A 24,224-nucleotide genomic window follows, 5' to 3' on the forward strand; every position below is an offset into this window, starting at 1 on the left:
TTCCCCGTATTCTTGGTGAAACTTGTGCTTAAAAAGGTGTGGTTTATTGTTGGACTGTTTGAACTTGGAGATTAATGTTGAATATGTTCTCTATATGACTTATCGAACAGGCTGTAACTTCTTAAGTAAAAAACGTGCTGTCCACAGTGGACATTGAAATAATTCTTTTTCACAGGAGCAATATTTACTCAACACAGTAACATTCGTTTTTTATTGAATTTGTAGCTTCAAGCTGTAAACCATTTAAAATTTTAAAGATATCGACAGTTAATGTATACGAAATTTCTACGCCTACTCAAGAAACTGACTAAATGAACGTAGTTTGTACTGTTCAGTCATATAAAAGGTGAGAGCCAGTCTTATGACTGTTCCATCTTCTCATCGAGTCATGATTACTCCGTCTTCGTTAGCAAATGATGCGAGTGAAGCTGTACTGAGCTGTGTATGAAACTCAAATGTTTTGTGCTCTAAATATTTCCAAGGGTTAAGGTTGTGTGACATTGTGTTCATTATACAGAATTCCCATATCCTTTATTGCATTCAATTACCCATAAAACAGCGGTAAGTCTACGGACTTAGAATGATAAAATCCGGGGCTCGATTTTCCGCAGTGGACACAGCAAATAGCCCAGCGTGATTTTAAACAAACATAGGCCAGTATCTTGGTTGTCTCTGATGCCCAAAATATATGAAGATCTTTCTCCAGGACAAGTTGGTTGTGTTGATAAGAATTGAGTTTCGAGGCTCTAATATTTCATTATTTTCGTTGTATTTATTAGCAGAATGTTCAAGATTTAAACTATTTTAACTACCGTCCAGGTCGTGGATTTATTGTCTTGGTTGTAATGCACCCATAAATGAATGTATGCATGTGTTTTGAAGAGAGATATTTTGTAATTTCGCATGAATTCCAACCTTAATCGACTGATCCAAATTCCAGAGCCTTTCCAAAGGAACAACATGCGTCCTGGATATTTCTGGTAGATATTAACATCCGTGCAGAATTCTTAAGTTGATATACAGATACGTTATTGGTGTCATCTTTATTTCCTGTCTGTACTTTACGTTTCCATTTGAATAGTTAATATTGTTTCCAAGTGTCAGACGTTGATTATATATTGTAGAAGATTTAATTATATCTGGTTAACAGTGAATGTAACTAACAAGCAACAGTTGGTTTAGCTATTCATAAAAATACAAAAGATAACTCAATTTATTTTTATTGTCAACGTTTTTTTATGAACGATTAATATTGTTGTAATGAAACTGATAGAAATTGGACCAGTAATGAAACATATCTTTAGTTCTAAGTGAAAATCATTACCCCAGAAGGTGTTTCCTTTTCAAAACCAACCTCATTTTGTTTATCGGGATCCTAAATTAATGTTGGCAATGTATTTCTCAGGTAGTTAACCTCTGGCCCTAATAAATGATACATTTGTTAAATGTACTGTTGTCTTGTTTTTCCTCATTTCTGTGATTATGGAGTCTCAAGTATCAACATCAAGATTGTTTCCCTCGGTAATTAAAAGTACTATTTGGTGATGTTCGAAAAGGAACAGGTCTGTTGGTTAGGGTACTCGACTCGTGATCTGAGGGCTGTGGGTTCTAATCCCATCACCGAACATGTTCGCCCTTCTAGCTGTGGAACTGTTATAATGAGACGATCAATCCCACTATTCATTGATAAAAGAGTAGCCAAAATAGTTGTTGGTGGGTGGTGTTGACTATCTGTCTTCTCTTTAGTCTATCACTTCCAAATTAGGGACGGCTAGCCCTTGAGTAGCTTTAGGGAAAATTCAACAAACAAAATAACACAGGACTTACCCACCACTCGAGTGTATAGTAGTCGAGTAACGTATTTAAAACACAATAATACACAAAACGTAGGGTATTTACACAGTGCAAAATAGTTGAGTAACGACTTTTTCCCAGAGATTATCGGTTTGTGTATATTACATTTTTTTTTTTATTAGAAGAAGGTTTGATTAGATATGAATTAGATCTAATTTGTTTGTTCTTGAGTCTGTTCGGTTAATGTTTCGGCTTGGAACTGTTTATGTAATTCTATTAATTTTTCTTTTTTTTTTAAATAGGAGTTTTTTGTTACGTTAATGAAAATAATAAATAACAAGAACTGTTGTTCTGTGGAGTTTTCAATTCTCTTTGTAGGTGATCCGTGACATGCAGTAGTTCGTTTACGTATACAGTAGTAACAGCAATGAAACTATTCTCTACGCTCAACAATGAATTATTCATAAAAAGTCAAAATCATGTTTCTATTATCGTAAAACATTTAGATGGAAAGTGAGTGTAAGGTAGTCAATCGTAACATGAAGGTAATGTCCCTGCAGTATTATAAATCATTCATAAAATGGTGAAATATATATTATTTTTTATTAGGTACAGATTTATGTGCTATTTACGTTTACCTTGGTAGATATCAATCCGGAGAAATACCCACAGTTACATTAAGTAAATTTGTTATATTTACAAAACCACATTTATTTATTATATTATACAAGGAGAAAACCGATATTAATACAGTTTTACTTTACTTGTACCAGTTAAATAAACCCAGATTATCAATTGTTTTGTTTTGATAGAACGAGCAACGTGAAAACAAGCTTTTCCAGATAAAACTCTCGATTGAACTTTGACCGTTTTGTTTTCGTAAGGACCGGAAAGAAGTTCTAACTAGACTGCGCATTGATCAGATTTTTTTAATTCATCGTTTTCTTTTGTCTGGAACTGATACATCAATGTTTCTTTTGTCAGGAATTGATACATCAATGTGTGGTCTGTGTAACACGTGGGTTACAATAGTCCATATTTTACTGTCATGCTGTCGTTACGACTCTCAACGATGGCACCATTTGAGATATGTTTTGTCCCAGTATTTACCCCTGACGCAGGACATTGTCTTTGGCGATGGTGATACTGTCCAACTTACAAATGTTTTTAGTTTTTTAAGGGCCGTTGGACTTTTTAACGCTATGCAAGTTTTTTATTCAAAAATTAAATTTCATTTTGTTTTAACATGTTTCCTTTTTACGAATTTTAATAATTTTTACTTTTAATTCTTTTACTGGTTTTTTGGCGCAGATAGCCTAGTTGTTTTGCGTCATAAAACGCCAACCAACTAATTTGATAGAACTTTCTTACAGAAGACACTTGACATGTACCTGTTAAACCCAGGTGATAAAGCGTTTTGTGTCGACATATTATAACTTTTTCACAGACAGTTTAACGTTTCAGGTACTTCGGGTAATAGTCGTTGTTGGAAATATAGTATCAGCGTCTGGTGCTGTTGGAAATACAGTATCAGTGTCAGCTGCTGTAGGAAGAACAGTTAGTGTGAGACGCTGTTAACTTTTAAACGGCGGCCATCATCAATTGATGCTGCTACCAAGAATGTTCCCGCTGTTTAAGGGTTAAGAACAGAGTTTTTAGGCTTCGTAACAGTTTGTGTAATGAGTGGTGTTAAGGAACTGGTTTGTGTTATAGGATACTAGGTCCGGCATGACCAAGCGCGTAAGGCGCGCGACTCGTAATCTGAGGGTCGCGGGTTCGCGCCCGCGTCGCGCTAAACATGCTCGCCCTCCCAGCCGTGGGGGTGTATAATGTGACGGTCAATCCCACTATTCGTTGGTAAAAGAGTAGCCCAAGAGTTGGCGGTGGGTGGTGATGACTAGCTGCCTTCCCTCTAGTCTTACACTCCTAAATTAGGGACGGCTAGCACAGATAGCTCTCGAGTAGCTTTGTGCGAAATTCTAAAAAAAAACAAAAAAAAGTTATAGGATACTAATAACTATATATACATATACACTGCTGGCCAAATATTAAGGCCAATGAACATAAAGAAAAAATATGCATTTTGCATTGTTAGACTCAACCACTTATTTGAGTAGAGCTTCGAAAGATGAAAATAAGAAAAGGGAAAATAAAAGTAAAAAACCTTTTAGTACTTAATAGGAAAAATATGAACACTATGAGATTCGCCTAAATACTAGCTGATCAAAAGTTGAAGACGATACTGAAACGAAGCGTTAATCGGTAAACAGGAAACGAAATTTAGTCATTTATGTTCAAGCATTAGCGTTGTCAACATCTCCCACTGACATCTTCTGTGTTACATTGGGTAAAAACATGGCAAAGGCTAAAAAGTTTGAACGTGGCAGAATTGTCGAGCTGCAAAAGCAAGGTCTCTCTCAACATGCCATCGCTGGTGAGATTGGGCGTAGTAAAACTGCTGTTGCAAATTTCTTAAAAGACCCTGAGGGATACGGAACGAGAATTTCGAGTGGTCGGCCCAAGAAAATTTCGCTGACTTTGAGCAGGAGGATCCGACGGGTTGTCTCGCAAGACACCAGTCGATCGTCGAACCAGATTAAGGTCCTTAGGGACGCAGAATGCAGTTCAAGAACAATAAGACGGCATCTACAAGAGAAAGGCTTTAAAAACCGCAAACGTCTTCAAAGGCCACGCCTCCTTCCACACCACAAAACAGCTCGGTTAAACTTTGCTGAGAAGCATCAAACATGGAATGTAAAAAAGTGGAAAAAGGTTTTGTTCTCTGATGAGAAAAAAAAATTAACCTGGAAGGTTCGAATGGCTTCCAAAGTTAGTGGCACGATAAGGAGACAATTTCTACACGACACAGTGGAGGATGTTCCATTATGATGTGAGGTGCTTTTTCCTTCCATGGAACAATGGAGCTTCAGGTTATACAGGGACGTCAAACAGCAGTTGGCTACATTGGCATGTTGGAGAGAGCATCCTTATTGACTGAAGGTCCTTGCTTGTGGGGAAGTGACTGGATCTTTCAACAGAACAACGCTGCAATCCACAATTAAGGATTTTTCATGACGAATAACATGATTCTTTTGGACCATCCAGCGTGTTCGCCCGAACTGAACCCCATTGAAAATGTTTGGGGGTGGATGGCAAGGAAAGTCTATAGAAATTGACGTCAATTCAAGCAGTGCATGATCTTCGTGAAGCCATCTTCACCACTTGGAATAACATTCCAGCCAGACTTCTGCAAATGCTTATATTGACCATGCCAAGATGAATGTTTGCAGTTATTCGCAATGATGGCTGTGGAACTCACTACTGAGACCTCTTGTTGAGTATTTCCTACCATGTTTAGGACTTCTTTTTGGTATGGTCTTAAACTTTTGACCAGCTGGTATTTAGGTGAATTTTATAGTGTTCACATTTTCCCTATTACATGCTAAAAATGTTTTTATTTTCCATTTTCTTATTTTCATATTACGAAGCTCTGCTCTATTTAAGTAAGCAGTTGAGTCTAACAACGCAAAATGCATATTTTTTCTTTATGTTCATTGGCCTCACGATTTTGGCCAGTAGTGTATATCATAGTCAGGTTTGTCATTAGTGTCATGGAACTTTGACAACAGATATTTAATAATTCATTGGATCTTAGAGGAGTGTTGAGGATTTACGTGAATAAAGACGATGATTCATATTTCCGTGTTATTTGTCTCTAGGTTGTGTGACCTTGTAAAATATCGTGTTAGTTGCAAACCGGCTTGTGATGCTTATCGTTTTACTGAGAAGATAAAGTCGAGTTCGAGGTGCTCTAACGTGAATCCTACAAACTATTAGAGATAATATTCTGTAAAGTGTTGAATACGTCCTCTGATAATGTTTAGAACTACTTAGTTTAGGATATTTTAAATTCTATTTGTAAAAGGTTAAATTTCGGAGCGATCATATCTCAGATTTTACAAAGGATATGTTATAATAACTCAGTACGATTACATTTCAGATTTTACAAAGGATACGTTATAATAACTCAGTACGATTACATTTCAGATTTTACAAAGGATATATTCTAACAATTCAGTACAACCATAGCTCAGTTTTTATGAAATGTGTGCTCTGGTAACTTGGTGCAAACAGGTCAGATTTTACGAAGTGTGTGTTCTGGTAACTCTGTGCAAACATAGCAGATTTTACGAAGGGTGTGTTCTGGTAACTTGGTGCAAACAGGTCAGATTTTACGAAGGGTGTGTTCTGGTAACTCAGTGCAACTATTTGAAACTGGATAATTCTTGAAGACAATCAGTTCTGCACTTTTGCTGGATTATTTTCACGGAGCTAGGCTTATGGTTATAGCGTTATACATCCATGTTAGAGCTAAGCTATTGGTTATAGCCTTACTACATTTGTTGTAGAGCTAGGCTTATGATTACAGCGTTACTACATTCCTGATAAAGATAATCTACTGGTTTTAATGATACTGTGACATTTCTTATAGATGTGGGCTGCTAGTTATAATATTATTAAATTCCTGGTAAAAATAGACTTATGGTTATAATATTACTACAATTGTGATATTTTTTATTGTAAACTACAATGGAACTATTTACAGTATTTTATTTCTTAGTAAAACTAGAAGACTTTTAATTTGAACTAAGTTTGTGTAACTGCGCTAGTAGTATAAATAACAAATCTTTCAGATTGAACTTTGTTTCGTGTAAGTAAAATATTTAATAAAAAATTAATTTCGAATCCATGAAATGAATCCAGTTTTTTTGCAGCATTAAAAACAAAATCACGACATAATAAATCGACCAGCTTGTTTTTTTCAAAGTTTTCTTCCTAGTGTGCTTTACTGGGTTCACCATGTCGTTTGGTTCTCAAGAATTTAAAATTTCTTATCCAGATCTTTTTCTAATAATTGTTATTGAAACGTTTTAGCCAAAGAAAATGTAAACAAACCATCTTATATTACGTTTAAGCTGGCAAGTTTGTTTTCTCGTTTCCTTCTGAAAACGAACGCCTTAGATATCAACGTGGAACTCCAGTTATAGTTGTGGGAGACAATTAAAAAAGAGATTACGTCGTCTACCATTTGATGAGTGGCGCAGTCTGCAAAACTTGATGGCAGTCGCAGATATGCTTTTTTTTTTTTTCATTTCTGGATTGTGGTTCACGTAGAGGTAGCCCTAACATGGATGATCATTCTAGTTAAAATGTTATGTAAGACAAAAAGAAATGTACCACTTCCTTACATATAACATGATTCGTGCAAAAGATCGAAATTAGAAATTTAATATGCTACACATCTTTTATAATCCTTTGACTTTTCAACAGGTGTTCGATTGTTCAATAGAATGATTCATCTCACTGGGTGCGGCCCGGCATGGCCAGGTAGTTAAGGCACTCGACTCGTAATCTGAGGGTTGCGGGTTCGAATACCCATCGCACCAAACATGCTCGCCCTTTCAGCCGTGGGGGCGTTATAATGTTACGGTCAATTCCACTATTTGTCGGTAAAATAGTAGCCCAAGAATTGGCAGTGGGTGGTGATGACTAGCCGCCTTCCCTCTAGTCTTACACTGCTAAATTATGGACGGCTAGCACAGATAGCCCTCCAGTAGTTTTGCGCGAAATTCAAACCAAACCGTCGCACTGGGCTTTTATGACTTGTTCCTACTTTTATTAATTCACAGTCCTCTCCTGTAGGGAACATAAATTGTGCTGTATTTGATTCTGATTTTGGAACAATTAAACTTATAAGAAATGTTTTTTTTTTTTGTGGTGAAGCTTTTCTTAAAATAAAGTACTAGTGTCACTTGTAAAAATTGTTGTTTTCAGATGTTAAAGAACAAGACCCACAGATAGATGGGTTAAAACTTTGGTTGTTAGCCATAAATGTTGGGTACTGTAATAAGTTTAAGCAGTAGTTCTTATGTTCATTTTAAAACCTCACGCCATCTTCTTCTCATAAAGGGTCAACTTGGTATCTATTACTTTACATGTCACACCTGTTAAGCTGTTTCCATTCTTTAGGTGTAACAAACAACAGTTCTGTAGTTAAGGAACTTTTCTTGTTACGTAGTTTTCATTCCTTAGGTATAACAGAAACAACAGTTGTGTAGCTATGGTACTTTTATCGCTAAGCTTTTCTCATTCCTTAGGTTTAACAGAAACGAGTTCTGTAGTTAAGGTACTTTTATCGTTAGGCTGTTTCCATTCTGTAAGTATAACAGCAACAACGGTTCTGCAGTTACGGTACTTTTATTGTTAGGCTGTTTTCATTTCTTAGATATGACAGAAACAATGGTTCTGTAGTTAAGGTACTTTTATTGTTAGGCTGTTTCCATTTCTTAGATATGACAGAAACAATGGTTCTGTAGTTAAGGTACTTTTATTGTTAGGCTGTTTCCTTTCCTTGGGTATAACAGAAATACACTACCATTCACAATTCAAAATGTGACGTAACATAAATTATAAAACAAAAATGTAGATTTACCGTGTGTCATTATTGAGCGGCTGTTACCATGACTTAAAGTACTCAACAATTACTTTTAACGGTGGGCTGTACAAGTAGCTCAGAGTTTTGGTTCTGAGTGAAACTAAAAGTAGAGTACAAATAACTATTTTAAGGTTCAAGAAATAATTTAGATTAAGTTAACCCTTTCCCGTCACTCGAGACGGATGCTTTATATGTGTATAATTTCTTTATTTAACTATCCCACTGTCGATAAATCTTATTAGATAAACTTTTACACTGAATAACAACTTTGTATGAAACAAACATTAAGAGAAAACTAAAAACAAGTTTACCAATATTGGTGCAGACAGAATCAGTACTATTGAAACTGTACAAGCACTGAGGCAAAATGTCAGTCAGTGGACAGTATCTATACAACTACTGAGGCTAAGTCAGTCATTCAGTGAAATCTGAATCTCTAAAATCTAAACGTTCCATGATGGACATGATTTTGTTCATAAATTAGAAGTAATTGGTTTTTATAACAGTGGGAATGTCGGGCATTGGAAGATTAAACTTGTATCTGTGATAAGCGAAAACTTTAAAATTAACCATTTGTATTTTCTTGAGTAATATGTTTGATAAGAAACTGTTCATTGACTTTAAATCCTAGTGATGTGTTACAAGTGAAGCTATTAGCCACTAAGTTTTCTTAAATTATATGGCACCATTTTCTATGTGTATTTACGTTTCGATCGTGATTTTTTTTTTTTTTTCCGGTACGTGCCGTCCAATCTTACAGTGTAGCTACAAGAAGGATATTGAATACATACATAGAAACTTAAGGTCAATCTTACAAAAAAAAAAAGTATTATGCGGAGTAATATAAAAAGATGAAACATTTAATTGCTCGGTTTAGTAGTTAATAATTTCACCAGTTCTGGTGCATTATTTTATTAAATTAATACTTCAAACCATCAGTTCTTGGTGAAACAACATAGTTAGGGATATGACGAAAAGAAAGACGACTATAGTTTTCACAAATATTTTGTTTATTACAATTATGGTAATGTCTTAACTGGTAAAACCATGATTGTAATAACTGGAATATTTGTAAAAAAAAACTACAATTGCCTTTGAACCCTCAATTCTGTTTATAGCCTATTTCTAAAGTTAGTAAAGTTCAAAACATTTTTGTCTTTGATTATCATTGTTTTATAAAAAAACGTCTTATCGTCCTCATCCTATTCTTTCAATTTTATCATGTTTTTATGAAGTTTGTTTACTCTTACGTTGGAAAAGATTGGCCCACCTTGTACGTAAATCTGGATACATTGATACCGAAACAATATCAGCAGTAAAACTTGGTCCATTATTGTCCAAACAACATCAGCAGTAAAGCTTGGTCCATTATTGTCCAAACAACATCAGCAGTAATGCTTGGTCTATTGTTGCCCTAACAATACTAGTGGTAAAGCTTGGTCCATTGTTGTTCTAACAATACTAGAAGTAAAGCTTGGTCTAGTAAAACGTTTCGTATATTGTTGGCCAAACAACCCGGATGTTTGTGTACCACTTTGTAGTCTGGTGATACTTTATAGAAGAAAAATATTTATACTTTTGTCCAATGCATGTTTCTCAAAATGCTTGCAGTGTGTAGAATATTTCATAATGCTTAAAGTTGCTTTGTTTTTCAGTGATGTCGAGAAACCCACTTGTTGAGAAATTTATATGCAAAAACGGCTCGTTTGGGTTGAGAAAATATTTTACATAGAAGAGCGTACAACGTTTCGACCTTCTTCGGTCATCGTCAGGTTCACAAAGAAAGAGGTAACTGACCGGAAGCTGACCACATGTTTGAAAGGGGTTGTGTAACTGAGTGTCGGAATGTAGAGGGCGGTATTAGATGTTTGAATATATAATTTATTTATTTTATTATATTAATATAGGTATAAAGGCGTTCCTTTATATTGGTTTATTTTGGGTTTATGTTGTTGTATAAGTAAGGCTTCTTTAATTTTGCGTTTGTTTATGTTTGTTTCTTTAATTAGTATTTGAATGTTTTCTATGGTTATTTTGTGTTTATTTGACTTGCAGTGTTCGAAAACGTGTGAAGGTGACTTTTTATGTTCTTTTAATCTGGTTTCCATTTTTCTACTTGTTTCTCCAATATAGAAGTCGTGGCAGTTATCACATTGTATTTTGTAAATAATGTTGGTGTGGTGTTTGTCAGTGTAGTTTTTACATAGTATAGACCTCAGTTTTGTGCCTGGTTTTGGAATAAATTTGGTATAAACTGGAATGTCATATTTTGTTACTAATTTTTGCCAAATGCTGGTTATTTGTTTGCTGATGTCAGGAATATATGGTATACAGCAGTATATGGTATTGTGATTTTTTGATTCGTGAGATATATTTACTTTAGTTGGTTGATTTTGCTTTCTATCTAGGTGTGTGCGTATAATGTTTTCTACGGTTTGTGGAGGAAACTTATTGATGTTGATGAAGTATTGTTTTATTTTGTCTAATTCATCGTTAATTTTATCTGGTGAGCATAGTTTTATGGCTGTGTTTATTTGGTTTCTTAGTATGTTGAGTTTTTGTTTTGTTTCATGTGCTGAGTCCCAAGGAATGTATAGTCCAGTATAGGTGATTTTTCGGTGGATTTCTGTTTTGAATTGTGTGTCGGTTCTTGTAATTTTGAGGTTAAGAAATGATATTTGATTGCTTTCTTCCTGTTCACATGTGGAGTTAATGTTGGGATGTATAGAGTTAATGTGATTGAAAAAAATTAAGTATGTGTTCTGTAGATTTGAATCCCGCAACCGTGTCATCTACATATCTGTACCAGTATAGTGGTGGATGTAATGCTGTGTTAATTGCTTGTGTTTCAACTTGTGTCATAAAAATATTGGCTAGAACTGGTGATACTGGGTTGCCCATGCTTAGGCCATTTGTTTGTATATAGTTTTGGTTGTTGAACATGAAGTTTGTCTTTATCGTGGTGAATTCTATGAGGGTTGCTAACTGGTTACTGGGAATTTCTATAGTTGGGTTAGGGTCTCGGATATAGAGTTCTAAGGCTATCTTGCAGGCTCCAGTGGTTGGAACTTCTGTAAAGAGGGATATAACATCGAAACTGGCCATTAAAGCTTTATGATTAAGTTGATTTAGATTAGACTTGAAATTAAGAGAGTCTTTGATGAATGAGCTGGCTGATGTTACATATTTGGAGAATACCCATGCTATGTATTTACCAAGATTGTAATTAAACGATTCATATGTGGACATTATTGGTCGTAATGGACAATCTGGTTTATGAGGTTTGGGGATGCCGTATATTTGCGGTGTGCGTGAGTCGGTTTTACGCAGGTAGGAATAAAGTGTTTGTGAAATTGTGTTGGCTTTTTTCATTTGTAGTAGTAATTTGTTCAGTTGCGTCTCGTGTGTCTTTGTTGGATTTGTGGGTATTGGTTTAAATTTGTTCGTGTCTGATAGGATGTTATTCATTTTTAGGATGTATTCATTCGTGTTCATTATGACAATAGCGTTATCTGCTTTTAGAATTTTTATGTTTTTGTCTTGTTTTAAGTTTTTAATGGAATTAATGTCTCTTTTTTGTAAGGTTGTTTTTTAGTTTTCTGTTTTGTGAAATTATGTTGATGGTTTTGTGAGAAAATTCTTTGAAAAAATCGTTTAAGATGTTGTTTTTAGGTGTTTCTGGAAAATATAAATTTGTAATTTTACCTGGGAAGTTTGGCTGTTGGATGTCAATAAAATTATCTAAGTTGTCTTCTTTCTGTTGGTTGTTTTTGGTTGTTTCCTTGTTTTTGTTCTCTGTAGAAAGTATCACAAGTCTCCTGGCTAGGTCTTCTAAACATGTTTTGATTTCTATGGTTGGAATGTACCTAGGTGCTATTGCGAAGTTGAGTCCTTTGTTAAGTAGATGTATCTCGTCTGTGTTTAATTGTCGGTCGGATATGTTAAGTATGAGGTTAGTCAACGGTTTATCGTTTTGGTGTCTTTTCTGTTGTTTGCATCTTAGTTTTTCTAGTTTTTTGTTGTGGGAGATCTTTTTGTCTCTGTCGTTCTTAGTATTGATTTGGTTTATGTTTCGTTGTACAAGTCCGTAAATCTCTGGTTTAATGCAGCATGCCAGTTGATGGTCTAGGTTCATTTTTTGTTTTTGTAAGTCATGTAGTTCTTTGTATTTTGTGTTCAACATGGCTTTAAGTAGTTTTTTGTGTAAATTTTGGATAATGTTTGTGTATGTATTAAAATTTTTTGAAAGTTTTACCTTTACAAATCAACTTAATCATAAAGCCTTAATGGCCAGTTTCGATGTTATATCCCTCTTTACAGAAGTTCCAACCACTGGAGCCTGCAAGATAGCCTTAGAACTCTATATCCGAGACCCTAACCCAACTATAAAAATTCCCAGTAACCAGTTAGCAATCCTCGTAGACTTCACCACGATAAAGACAAACTTCATGTTCAACAACCACAACTATATACAAACAAATGGCCTAAGCATGGGCAACCCAGTATCACCAGTTCTAGCCAATATTTTTTATGACACAAGTTGAAACACAAGCAATTAACACAACATTACATCCACCACTATACTGGTACAGATATGTAGATGACAAGGTTGCGGGATTCAAATCTACAGAACACATACTTAATTTTTTCAATCACATTAACTCTATACATCCCAACATTAACTCCACATGTGAACAGGAAGAAAGCAATCAAATATCATTTCTTAACCTCAAAATTACAAGAACCGACATACAGTTCAAAACAGAAATCCACCGAAAAATCACCCATACTGGACTATACATTCCTTGGGACTCGGCACATGAAACAAAACAAAAACTCAACATACTAAGAAACCGAATAAACACAGCCATACAACTATGCTCACCAGATAAAATTAACGATGAATTAGACAAAATAAAACAATACTTCATCAACATCAATAAGTTTCCTCCACAAACCGTAGAAAACATTATACGCACACACCTAGACAGAAAGCAAAATCAACCAACTAAAGTAAATACAGCTCACGAATCAAAAAACCACGAAACCATATACTGCTGTATACCATATATTCCCGACATCAGCAAACAAATAACCAGCATTTGGCAAAAATTAGTAACAAAATATGACATTCCAGTTTATACCAAATTTATTCCAAAACCAGGCACAAAACTGAGGTCTATACTATGTAAAAACTACACTGACAAACACCACACCAACATTATTTACAAAATACATTGTGATAACTGCCACGACTTCTATATTGGAGAAACAAGTAGAAAAATGGAAACCAGATTCAAAGAACATAAAAAGTCACCTTCACACGTTTTCGAACACTGCAAGTCAAATAAACACAACATAACCATAGAAAACATTCAAATACTAATTAAAGAAACAAACATAAACAAACGCAAAATTAAAGAAGCCTTACTTATACAACAACATAAACCCAAAATAAACCAATATAAAGGAACGCCTTTATACCTATATTAACATAATAAAATAAATAAATTATATATTCAAACATCTAATACCGCCCTCTACATTCCGACACTCAGTTACACAACCCCTTTCAAACATGTGGTCAGCTTCTGGTCAGTTACCTCTTTCTTTGTGAACCTGACGATGACCGAAGAAGGTCGAAACGTTGTTCGCTCTTCTATGTAAAATATTTTCTCAACCCAAACGAGCCGTTTTTGCATATAAATTGCTTTGTTTTTGTTCTTCATACGTAATAATAGGTTAAGGTTGTTGTGTATATTGTTTATATATAATAATGTGTTTATTTAGGTTTTAAGAAATTAAGTTGTCTTCATCTTGAAAACATTTTAGAATTTTTTTAACTTTCTTCGGAATGTTGTTATATCCATTGTGTTAACTTTTCGTATTTTATTCTCGGTATGTGACAGTAAAAACAATATCGCCTTTTCGTGGATAGTTTCCGCTACTTTTTTATAATATATACAAGTGTACAGCACGAGGTGTACCACCTGCGTATACTTGAAGCACAGGTGTATCGAACACGCGCTTTTCTTACAACTGTATCGGAAGTTGACTTGTACGTGCTCAAAGAAATGTCAGTATTGTCTCCAAACACGTCTATTATTAAGCTTTGGTCTTTGGTTTGTCTTGAATTTCGCGCAAAGCTACTCGAGGGCTATCTGCGCTAGCCGTCCGTAATTTAAAAGTGTAAGACTAGAGGGAAGGCAGCTAGTCATCTCCACCCACCTCCAAACCTTGGGCTACTCTTTTACCAACGAATAGTGGGACTGACCGTCACATTATAACGCTCCCACGGCTGAAAGAGCGGGAATGTTTGAGACGGGGATTCGAACCCGCGACCCTCGGATTACGAGTCGAGCGTCGTAACCAACTGGCCAAGCCTGGCCCTATTACTAAACTCTTTAGCTAAGAGATATAAACAGCATTTTATCCGAAAAGAGGAACTCACGTTACTAGAATAACACAGGCTAACCTAATTTTAATGTGTAATTGTATCTAAGTAGGTTTTTATTGTACGACTTCGGAACCAACCCATTCGTTCATGTCTATTTGTGTGTGTGTTTTTAGTGCCATCTGCGTTTTCCAAATCTGCTCTTGAACCGCTAAAAAGTGGTACTTATTTACTATTTGTATCGTTTGATATCAATTGCACTTTTCATTGGTAAAAGTAACTGAAGAGTTGGCTGGCGGTAATGTTGACAAGCTGCTCTGATCTGACACTTTTAAATTAGAGCTAATAGAGAAAGTGCTGTAGTAGCTTTTTGTTACTCGTGCTTAGGTCCTCATTCCTGGAGATAACATCAAAATTACCAGAAGAACAAAATGGTTTCAGAAAATTCAGACATACTATAGACCATTTAGTTAGACTAACAGAAGCAATAGTAGATAGTTTTAATAAACGAAAATGCACTGTCGCTTGCTTTCTCGATATTGAGAATGCTTTCGACACTGTATGGAATAACGGTCTCCGGTTCCGAATGAAAGAAATGGGATTACCACGGGGAATTATTCGCTGGCTATCAAACTTTCTGTAAAACTGAATATGCAGAGTCAGTGTTGAAGAGCCCTTCTAAGAGTGTTTTACTTCAGAAGCATGCGTCCATCAAGAAGGGGTGGTTAACCCTATCCTATTCATCATGTACGTGAACAATATGCCTCTGAAAGATCCAAATAATGGATACTCTTCACAGTTCGCTGACGATGTGGCAATCTGGAAAAATGTACCAACACCAACAATAGCAGCCACAAATGTACAACCACAATTAAATAGAATAAGTGAATATCGTCAAAAATATAGAATCAAAATAAACACAACTATAATAGTATTCACAAAGTTAACACAAAAAAGCACAACCAGAGAACTATCTATATGAATGGAGCACTTCTTCAGACAGCAAAATTCTTAAGACTAACATTCGACTCTAAATTAACATGGATAAACCACATAAATAATATTAAAATAAACATTTCGCGAAGAACAAACTATGATAGGAGTCTTAACTGGTAAAAATAGTGCAGAAACAGCAGGTAATATTTTAAAAATATATAAAACATACATTAGACCCGTAATTGACCATGCAGCCTCTGCATGGATAAATGTAAGTAACAACTATTATAGGCCAAACTGTAAACAATACAAAATACTCTACTTACAACAACTTGTAAAGTACCCAGAGCAACATCATCTGAATTCATGCATAAATACACACATATGGAAACAATAGCAGATAGGCTCCTACATAGTACAGTAAATTAGTTTGGCCAGAATTGGTAAAAATACGAACTGGTAAGCGAACTAGACAGATACTGCTTACATGATAAGGATAGTCCTAAACACCTTTCCCCAGTGAATATATATTTTCAAATAAAACAAAAAGGCCACCTATAAACTAGACTCCACATTAGTTTAGGGATAAATAATAACATTGAAAGTAATTTATGTGAATGTTTTATGGTTAATACCTATCTAGTAATAGTGCAAATCATTATGGAACTTTTAAGAGGAATGCTATATCTGCACTAAGTGTATATGTAGATAGAGCATGGACATTGCCCTGATAGGGGCCTGAGTAAGTGTGGTTACTCTGGCCCTCGTGTAAAATTTATAAATACACTTGACGGTCGCTAAAACCAATACAAAGGAAGGAGAAAGAGATCGACGAAACCTGACCCTCCCGGGTACACAAACACAAATACCCAAATAACCATAAGACAGACTGCTTAGGTTATTTAATTTTACATCGATGAAACTGGAGTGACGCGTTACGTACGTTTCAGAAAAAAGAATATATATGGAAACTTCAGACTATGAAAGTAACTTACACTATCTTCTGGTTGAGAAGGCAGTATATTATTGTGTACTGTCTTCTGGTGGAGAATGTGTATATACTGTGTAGTATTATTTATGTATTTCGAAACCGTACATTGTTTCGATGAAGAATGGTGGATCTCAGGAATACACAGTGAATATAATGTATCAAAACGTGATAAAAAATAAAAATGTTTGTGTGATGATGTAAGATATCGGTGATACACAATTAATAGAAGAAATCATGAAAAGAAAAAAGTGGCTCAGCAGTGAAACCACCGGGGCGTGAAGATAGTTTTTAGGTTAGTGACAATCGGACCAGCAGCTCTTCAGTTACAACCTGACGCAAAAGGAAATTATTGTAAGTTAATGGTTTAAATATAGCGAGAATAGCAACCACAATATGACTTAGAGTACAATTATTAAATACACCGTTTATTAAACAATATGTACCATTAAAAAGGCGTTAAAGTTTAATGAACCTTTAAGGCTATTTCACAGTTTACTCGACTTATATCGCCTGTCTCACTCGTGATGACGAGAAACACTTGAAGTAAAAATATATCTCAGGACGGCTGCTATGCGTATTAACACTTTTACAAAGGTAATCTTCAGGTTAACCTGACATATATAGTCTGTCTCACTGTTATGGTCCTACTCATTCACGAATTAATAGGCCTAACAGATCCGTCCTTGGTTTATCATCCTGTCAGTCTCTTTTACGGTTTACTCATCCTGTCAGTCTCTTTTACGGTTTACTCATCCTGTCAGTCTCTTTTACGGTTTACTCATCCCGTCAGTCTCTTTTACGGTTTACTCATCCCGTCAGTCTCTTTTACGGTTTACTCATCCCGTCAGTCTCGTTTACGGTTTACTCATCCTGTCAGTCTCTTTTACGGTTTACTCATCCTGTCAGTCTCTTTTACGGTTTACTCATCCCGTCAGTCTCTTTTACGGTTTACTCATCCCGTCAGTCTCGTTTACGGTTTACTCATCCCGTCAGTCTCTTTGTGGGTGACGAATCATATCAGGCCAGTGCACTCTTTATTCGTTCATTCGCGACTTTTTCACACCCTTTAACATCTTTATTCAGTTCATGTTTATAGATTACCTGCAAAGAGAGCTCGCATCACGTCACGCAAGTTATTTCCTGTTTCGAATATTAACTGTACGTTATACTTAACGTTTCACATTTGAGATTGTTGATAAGATCGTGTAACTTTAAAACCTTTTTAGAGGTACAGTATTTCACAGAGAGTCAAAGTTTACCTCTGACAATGACCACTGATCCCTGAAAATTACCTTTGATAGATGTTAGTATGATTCACGATATAGTCATATCAATATTACAACAAATGTAACACTTGTATGTAACCCGACCTTTAGCTCTCTTCACGAAACAAGTATTAAGTTTTACAGACCCTGTAGTATCGAATTGTACTGTACATTGTAAATTATAGAGACCCTGTAATATCGAACTGTCGTGTACATTATAAATTATAGAGACCCTATAATATCGATCAGTCGTGTACATTGTAAATTATAGAGACCCTGTAATATCGTACTGTGATCGTATGCATTATAAATTATTCTTTATTTCTTTAAGGGAAGTTGTGAGAAACTTTTACTTCCACTCGAGTTATGACTTTTCTTTCAGCGAGTTTCGTGCAGGTAAATAATTTAAGCGAATTAAAATTGTTTAATGAATTTTATTTGCTCCAGCAACGATTTAATCTTATGTCATAACACATCGGGATCGAAGCTTTCTTTGGCCAATGAACAATCACCAGTCTATTTTAACCACGTGTGCTATGAAACTCCAAACGTCTGTTCAATGTGTGTGTGTATGAACCGTTTCTTGAAATTATTAGATTTTTATCCGAATTTAGTAAGGTAGTGATGTTATATCGGTGTTGACATACTTAGTTCGTTTATTTCTTAACTCATTATTATCTTTTATATTCACTTTTACCTGGCATCGTAACTTGTGTACCGGGCTAATGCAGCTATACACAACCAGTTGGTATTGTAACTTGTGCCCAAAGCTAATGCACAAGTTTAGTAAATGTAACGAAAAACGTGTAGTCTGACACTGTACAGCAAGTGATGAATGTCACGTGTTCGGTTAAATATAATCAGCTCTTATATTCAACCCTGACAGAGTGTTATAAAGTCCGCGGGCAGAAGGAATGGGAAAGCCGGAATGCATCCTTTGGCTCATTACTCACTAGATGGCGCATGTTAAAAGATTTGTACGGAACTTTAAACTCAACGTTGACAGAGCTTTCAGTTATGTGTGTGTGTACAACCTTATTCCAAGATCTTTGGGGTAGAAGGAGAGGAAAATATAATTTTTCTCTTAATGATTCTAACACACCTTCTACTTGTAAGACAACACAAAAGCAGTCTCACACTGGGTTTTATTTAATTATTAATGGTGCCTATAACATAATCTGCTTCAATTTTTTTCGTATTTTACATTATGTGATGTTAGACTGACCAAGAGACATTTTACAGGCTGTTCTTGTAAAGGGATGTCTCGTGCAATAGTGTCACTAGTTGGACTGTGGTGTGTCCGGTGCAGTAGTGTCACTGGTGGGACTGTGATTTGTCCGGCTCATTAGTGTCACTAGCGGGACCGTGGTGTGTCTGGTTATGATGAAAGGTGAGCATAGTGTTTAGGGAAAGAAAAGGCTTATAGATACGTGCACTAGTATCTGCCCTTTGGTTTGGAGGTACTGAGTATAGTAAGTGAAGGATAGTTTCCTTTTGGGATTAAAATGCGAAAAATAAATATAAAAAAGATTATTACAAACACCTTACCCATGCTAGCGGTTCAACAGTAAGTCTGCAAGGTTATGATTCTAAAAACTGGGTTTCGATACACGTGGTGGACAGAGCAAAAACAACCAATCATATAGCTTTGCGCTTAACAACAAACCGGTGTACTGTAGATAACCAGTCCTTAGCTATTAGGGTTTTATTGACAGATATAACGTTTGATTTCCATTACATTTGGGGTGGGGACCGTATGGGGCCCAGCGGTTAGAATCTAACTTTATGGAACTGGGGTACTTTTTCAGTTATCTTCCGCAAAATTCAAAACGTATTTCTCACTTTTATGTATGTATGTGTGTGTGTGTGTGTGTGTGTGTGTTTTCTTATAGAAAGCCACATCGGCCTATCTGCTGAGCTCACCCAGGGGAATCGAACCCCTACTTTTAGCGTTGTAAATCCGTAGACGTACCGCTGTACTAGCGGGGGCGCACATTTTGATGTCACGAGAGTGTTATTGGAGTGATAGTCAGATCACTTTATTCCATTAAGTCAGTTTAGAATTAGGGACGATAACGAACATAACCCTTGTATATCTGACAACAATCAATCACTAGGAGAAACTTGTCACAAAGTTTAAACTTGCTACAACAACCGCTGGAGTCGCCTTTTGAACTTGTTTAGGTTTTCCACTTTGAGTATGTGATTTTATAATAAAAAATTAAGTAACAGTATTTACTACTAACTTAGATAAACAAATCGTGAGATAGACTTTAGCTAAACCGTTACGTGTTTGTAACATAATGCCACCAAAAGTGAGTTATACTATAGTCTTCACCAGATGGCATTATAGAAGATTAGGTTTGTTTGTTTTTGAATTTCGCGTAAAGCTACACGAGGGCTATCTGCGCTAGCCGTCCCTAATTTAGCAGTGTACTATTAGAGAGAAGGCTACTAGTCATCACTACCCACCTCCAACTCTTGAGCTGCTCTTTTACCAAAAATAGTGGGATTGGCTGTTAAATTATAACGCCCCCACGGGTGAAAGGACGAGCGTGTTTGGTGTGACTGGTATTCCAACCCACGACCCTCAGATTATGAGTCGAACGCCTTAACCATCTTTTCATGCCAGGCCGGTCAGAAGATTAGTGGAAAATGAAAATTCGCGCGCGCACACACACACACACGTATGTGCTTGGAGTAGATATGCAATATTAAATTTCGTAGTGAACTTACATATTTTTCATAAAACTTTTATGTATTATATATATAATTATTTACTAATTTTTGGAAGAGCTTCCTATGTATTATAAATCAAAGCAGTAAACACAAGTCAGTATGTGGATTTAAATACTTATATTTTTGAACTAATGACCAACGTCCAGTCAAAGAAATTATTCTTAGGGGGTCTGTCGTGTTTATCTTCGTAACCACCGTAACAGGATCGGGGCCCGGCATGGCCAGGTGGTTAAGGCACTCGACTCGTAAACTGAGGGTCGCAGGTTTGAATCCCCATCACACCAAACATGCTTGTCCTTTTAGCCCTGGGGGCGTTACAGTGTGACGGTCAATAACATTATTCATTGGTAAAAGAGTAGCCCAAGAGTTGGCGGTGGGTAGTGATGATTAGTTGCCTTTCCTCTAGTCTTACACTGCTAAATTAGGGATGGCTAGTGCAGATAGCCATCTAGTATCTTAGGTCGAAATTCAAAATAAACCAAACCAATAATAGGATCGAAATTATTTTAAAACTTTAACTTCAGGTCACACGATACGTTGTAATCCAAGTATATAAAGTATAATTAATTTTCTTCGGTTATCCATCTAACTCGCTGAGTCTTAGATTTATATTTGTCTTGCTTACGTTGCTGCGAAATTAACATAGATGTTTAGCCGTTAAATAAAATCGCTTATTGTTTAATAATATTCAAACAGGTTATGGTTAAGTCGCTGTATCAAGTTTTCTTCACAGTTTTCCTTCCTGCCAAATTTAAAACCAGAAAAAGTAATCGATCACCTATTGGAAGAAAGAGTTCTTGTGCCGATGACGTGACATTTGCTGCCAGCATTCTTGTCCTGAGTCTTCAATCGATAGAATATCGTATAGATGCATCAAAGCTAGTACAGACCCTTTCGTAAAAACGTGGATTATACTGTAGTAATATTTGAAATTGCAATAACTCCAAAATAACACTAATAAACAGGAATTATAGGTATTCACATTATTGGATAACAAAAGGTTTGTTGCAAACAACCATTTAACGGACAAGGAACTGGTTTTACAGCAAAGTCTGTAATAGTTCTTATTTCAGACTGTGAAAAGTAAGTTAACCAACCCTCCAAGTGACAAGCTTAAATATAGCTACGTCTCCAAGAAATATTATGTTTTTAGTAAAATTTGAAGAAGTACTTTGGAATATTTCTGCTGGTGGTTTGTCTGTAATAAACATTATACCTGGGTGCAAAACTTTGTTTAGCTGCAATAAATAAACATTATACCTGGGTACAAAACTATTTTTTGGGAGATTGCCCGTTGGCAACTGTTGTTCTTGGTGCTTATTGGGGTATGTTGTTTTCGGAGTGAATTACAGAACTAATAAGAACTGAAAAAGTGAAATTAGATGTGTTAGAAAATGGTGTTGATTCTACTTTTTATTGCTGTTTTATTATCGTGGATCTTTGTTTTCCAGCTAAGGTTTTAGGCTTAGGAAAATACTGCAGTTTTTGTTTATTTTATAAACAAATGTTAATTTACTCTGAATCGGTGTTTGTACTCTGGTGAGGAAGATTATAATACAGTAGTCTGTGTTCTAAGTAGATGTCCAAGCTCAGCTTTTCCAGAGAACTGTTCTAACTGTATTTAAGCAACAGCCATACGAAGGTATACTTTGATAAGAACACTATTATTGGTTTATACCACATGTTAATAAGGAACAGGCATATTATTACTGTGGAGCAGTGAGCTGTATGCCTATGAGTCTACATGTATTTTTAAAGCGCCACACCTAAGTAGGACGTTTGTTTTTGGCATTGAGTTTGTGGTTATTGTTGGTTATTTTTAACTGTCTGAAGCGCCATACTAGAATTGTGGTTCATCCTGGAAATACACCATGAACTCGAGATTTACTGAACATCTCACTCACTCGTTGAAAGCTTTGCTAGTTTTGGCTAGCTGTGCTTAGTTGGATTAAGATTTATGTTGACGTCTGTAGTAAAGACGTTACTGTAATCACAAGAGAACCTGGCTTACATGATCAGTTTTATACAAGTGGCTTTCGATTTGTAGTTGTTCTGGTAGGAAATGAAATTTTCGTATGTGTATGTGAGAGACAGTTTATTTTGAAATAATATACACTGTATTTATGTTAGGCTAAAGATCGTCGTTACAATGTTCTCTGAATGCTAGGTAAAAAGCTTTATTGTGTCTTCATTTTAAGCTAAAGATGGTCGTTATAATGTCTTAATGTTAGGCTAATAATCGTTGTTATAATGTTGTATGAATGCTAGGCTTAAGATCGTTATTATAATGTGTGGATACTAGGCTAAAGATGGTTATTATGATGTTTTGAATGCTAAGCTTAAGATTGTTATTATAATGTGTGGATACTAGGCTAAAGATCGTTATTATGATGTTTTGAATGCTAAGCTTAAGATTGTTATTATAATGTGTGGATACTAGGCTAAAGATCGTTAATATGATGTTTTGAATGCTATGCCAAATAAAGATCGTTGTAATAATGTATTCTGAATGCAGGGCTAAAGATCATTGTTATAAAGTCTGAATACTAGGTCAAATAAAGATCGTTGTAATAATGCATTCTGAATGCTATCTTAAGGACCAGTATTATTGTGTTGTCTGAGTGCAGGGCTAAAAACCGCTGTTTAACAGTGTCTAAATTTTGTGCAAAACATTATGTGACGTTGTCGGAATTAGGCCAACTTTAAGTATATTTTGTTACAATTACAGCTTTTGCAGTAATTCAACTCAAAGTGAAACAACTTTAAATGTTATTTTTCTTCCTGATTGCATTTTCAAAGTCTTTACTAAATTCACTATTGTTTCATAACTTTCATTATCCCAAAGTATAAGTTTTGTGTACCTGTGTACATACACACTATTTCGTGATTCTACTTAATATATTGACTTTCACTGTTGCTTTTTGAAAATGTTTGAAGTTACTTATCAGTCATGTTTTAACCGTAAAAATTACTTCATTGAGTTTTCCTTAAATAGAATATACTTTTACCCGGTTACTAATATTATCTGATAGTGTAATTTTTTCTAGTACCAGTGATACTGTATCTCAATTATAAATTAAAATTGTCTTTATTATGAAGACAACACACCACTCAGATCAAATGAGCTAAGTGTTGAAATACACACTGGCTCAAGTAATATTTAGAAATCAAAGAATGAGGTTATTCATCACATAGGTGTCTTTATGAATTGATAGTGACCTATTTAATCTGGACATCCAAATATTTAATACAAAGAATAATAGACAAATGTGAGAAGTAGTATACAAATATAAACGCCAGTCGCATGGTTACTTATAGTTTACATTGCAATCACTAGATTGGTTTGGTGTAAATCCATGTTTTCTCAAGGCGCGAGTTTCTGTGTAGCAGTCATGTATAATATGAAACAATTTAAAAGTATTTGTATACAGATATTTAGATTCTTAAAACTTGTATTCTCTCGTTCTTTATTAACGTCGTCGTATGGTTACAAGTAGTTACTTAACTCTTAATTGAGAACCCTTTTTAAATCAACTTAATAACTCAGCTGTTTTTACTTATTTTGTAGCTCTGTAGATTTGATATTTAAAGATCAACATTGTGTTTCTT

The 24,224-nt window shown here is 35.4% G+C and overlaps 1 protein-coding gene across 11 annotated transcripts in view; it reads left to right on the forward strand.

Moving 5' to 3' along the window:
- Positions 1–24,224, forward strand: part of LOC143244120 (plasma membrane calcium-transporting ATPase 1-like) — a 119,943-nt gene that overhangs the window by 15,738 nt on the left and 79,981 nt on the right. The window contains exon 1 of one of the 11 annotated variants that reach the window (XM_076488233.1): positions 22,458–22,782. The exons of 9 other annotated variants lie outside the window; for them this stretch is intronic. The gene's annotated coding sequence lies outside the window, so the exon portion shown is untranslated. Of the gene's footprint in view, positions 1–22,457; positions 22,783–24,224 lie in introns of those variants that run through there. One more of the 11 variants, XM_076488232.1, reaches the window with a different exon arrangement.

Source organism: Tachypleus tridentatus, chromosome 2 (assembly GCF_004210375.1).
Source record: "Tachypleus tridentatus isolate NWPU-2018 chromosome 2, ASM421037v1, whole genome shotgun sequence".
Lineage (NCBI taxonomy): Eukaryota > Metazoa > Arthropoda > Merostomata > Xiphosura > Limulidae > Tachypleus > Tachypleus tridentatus.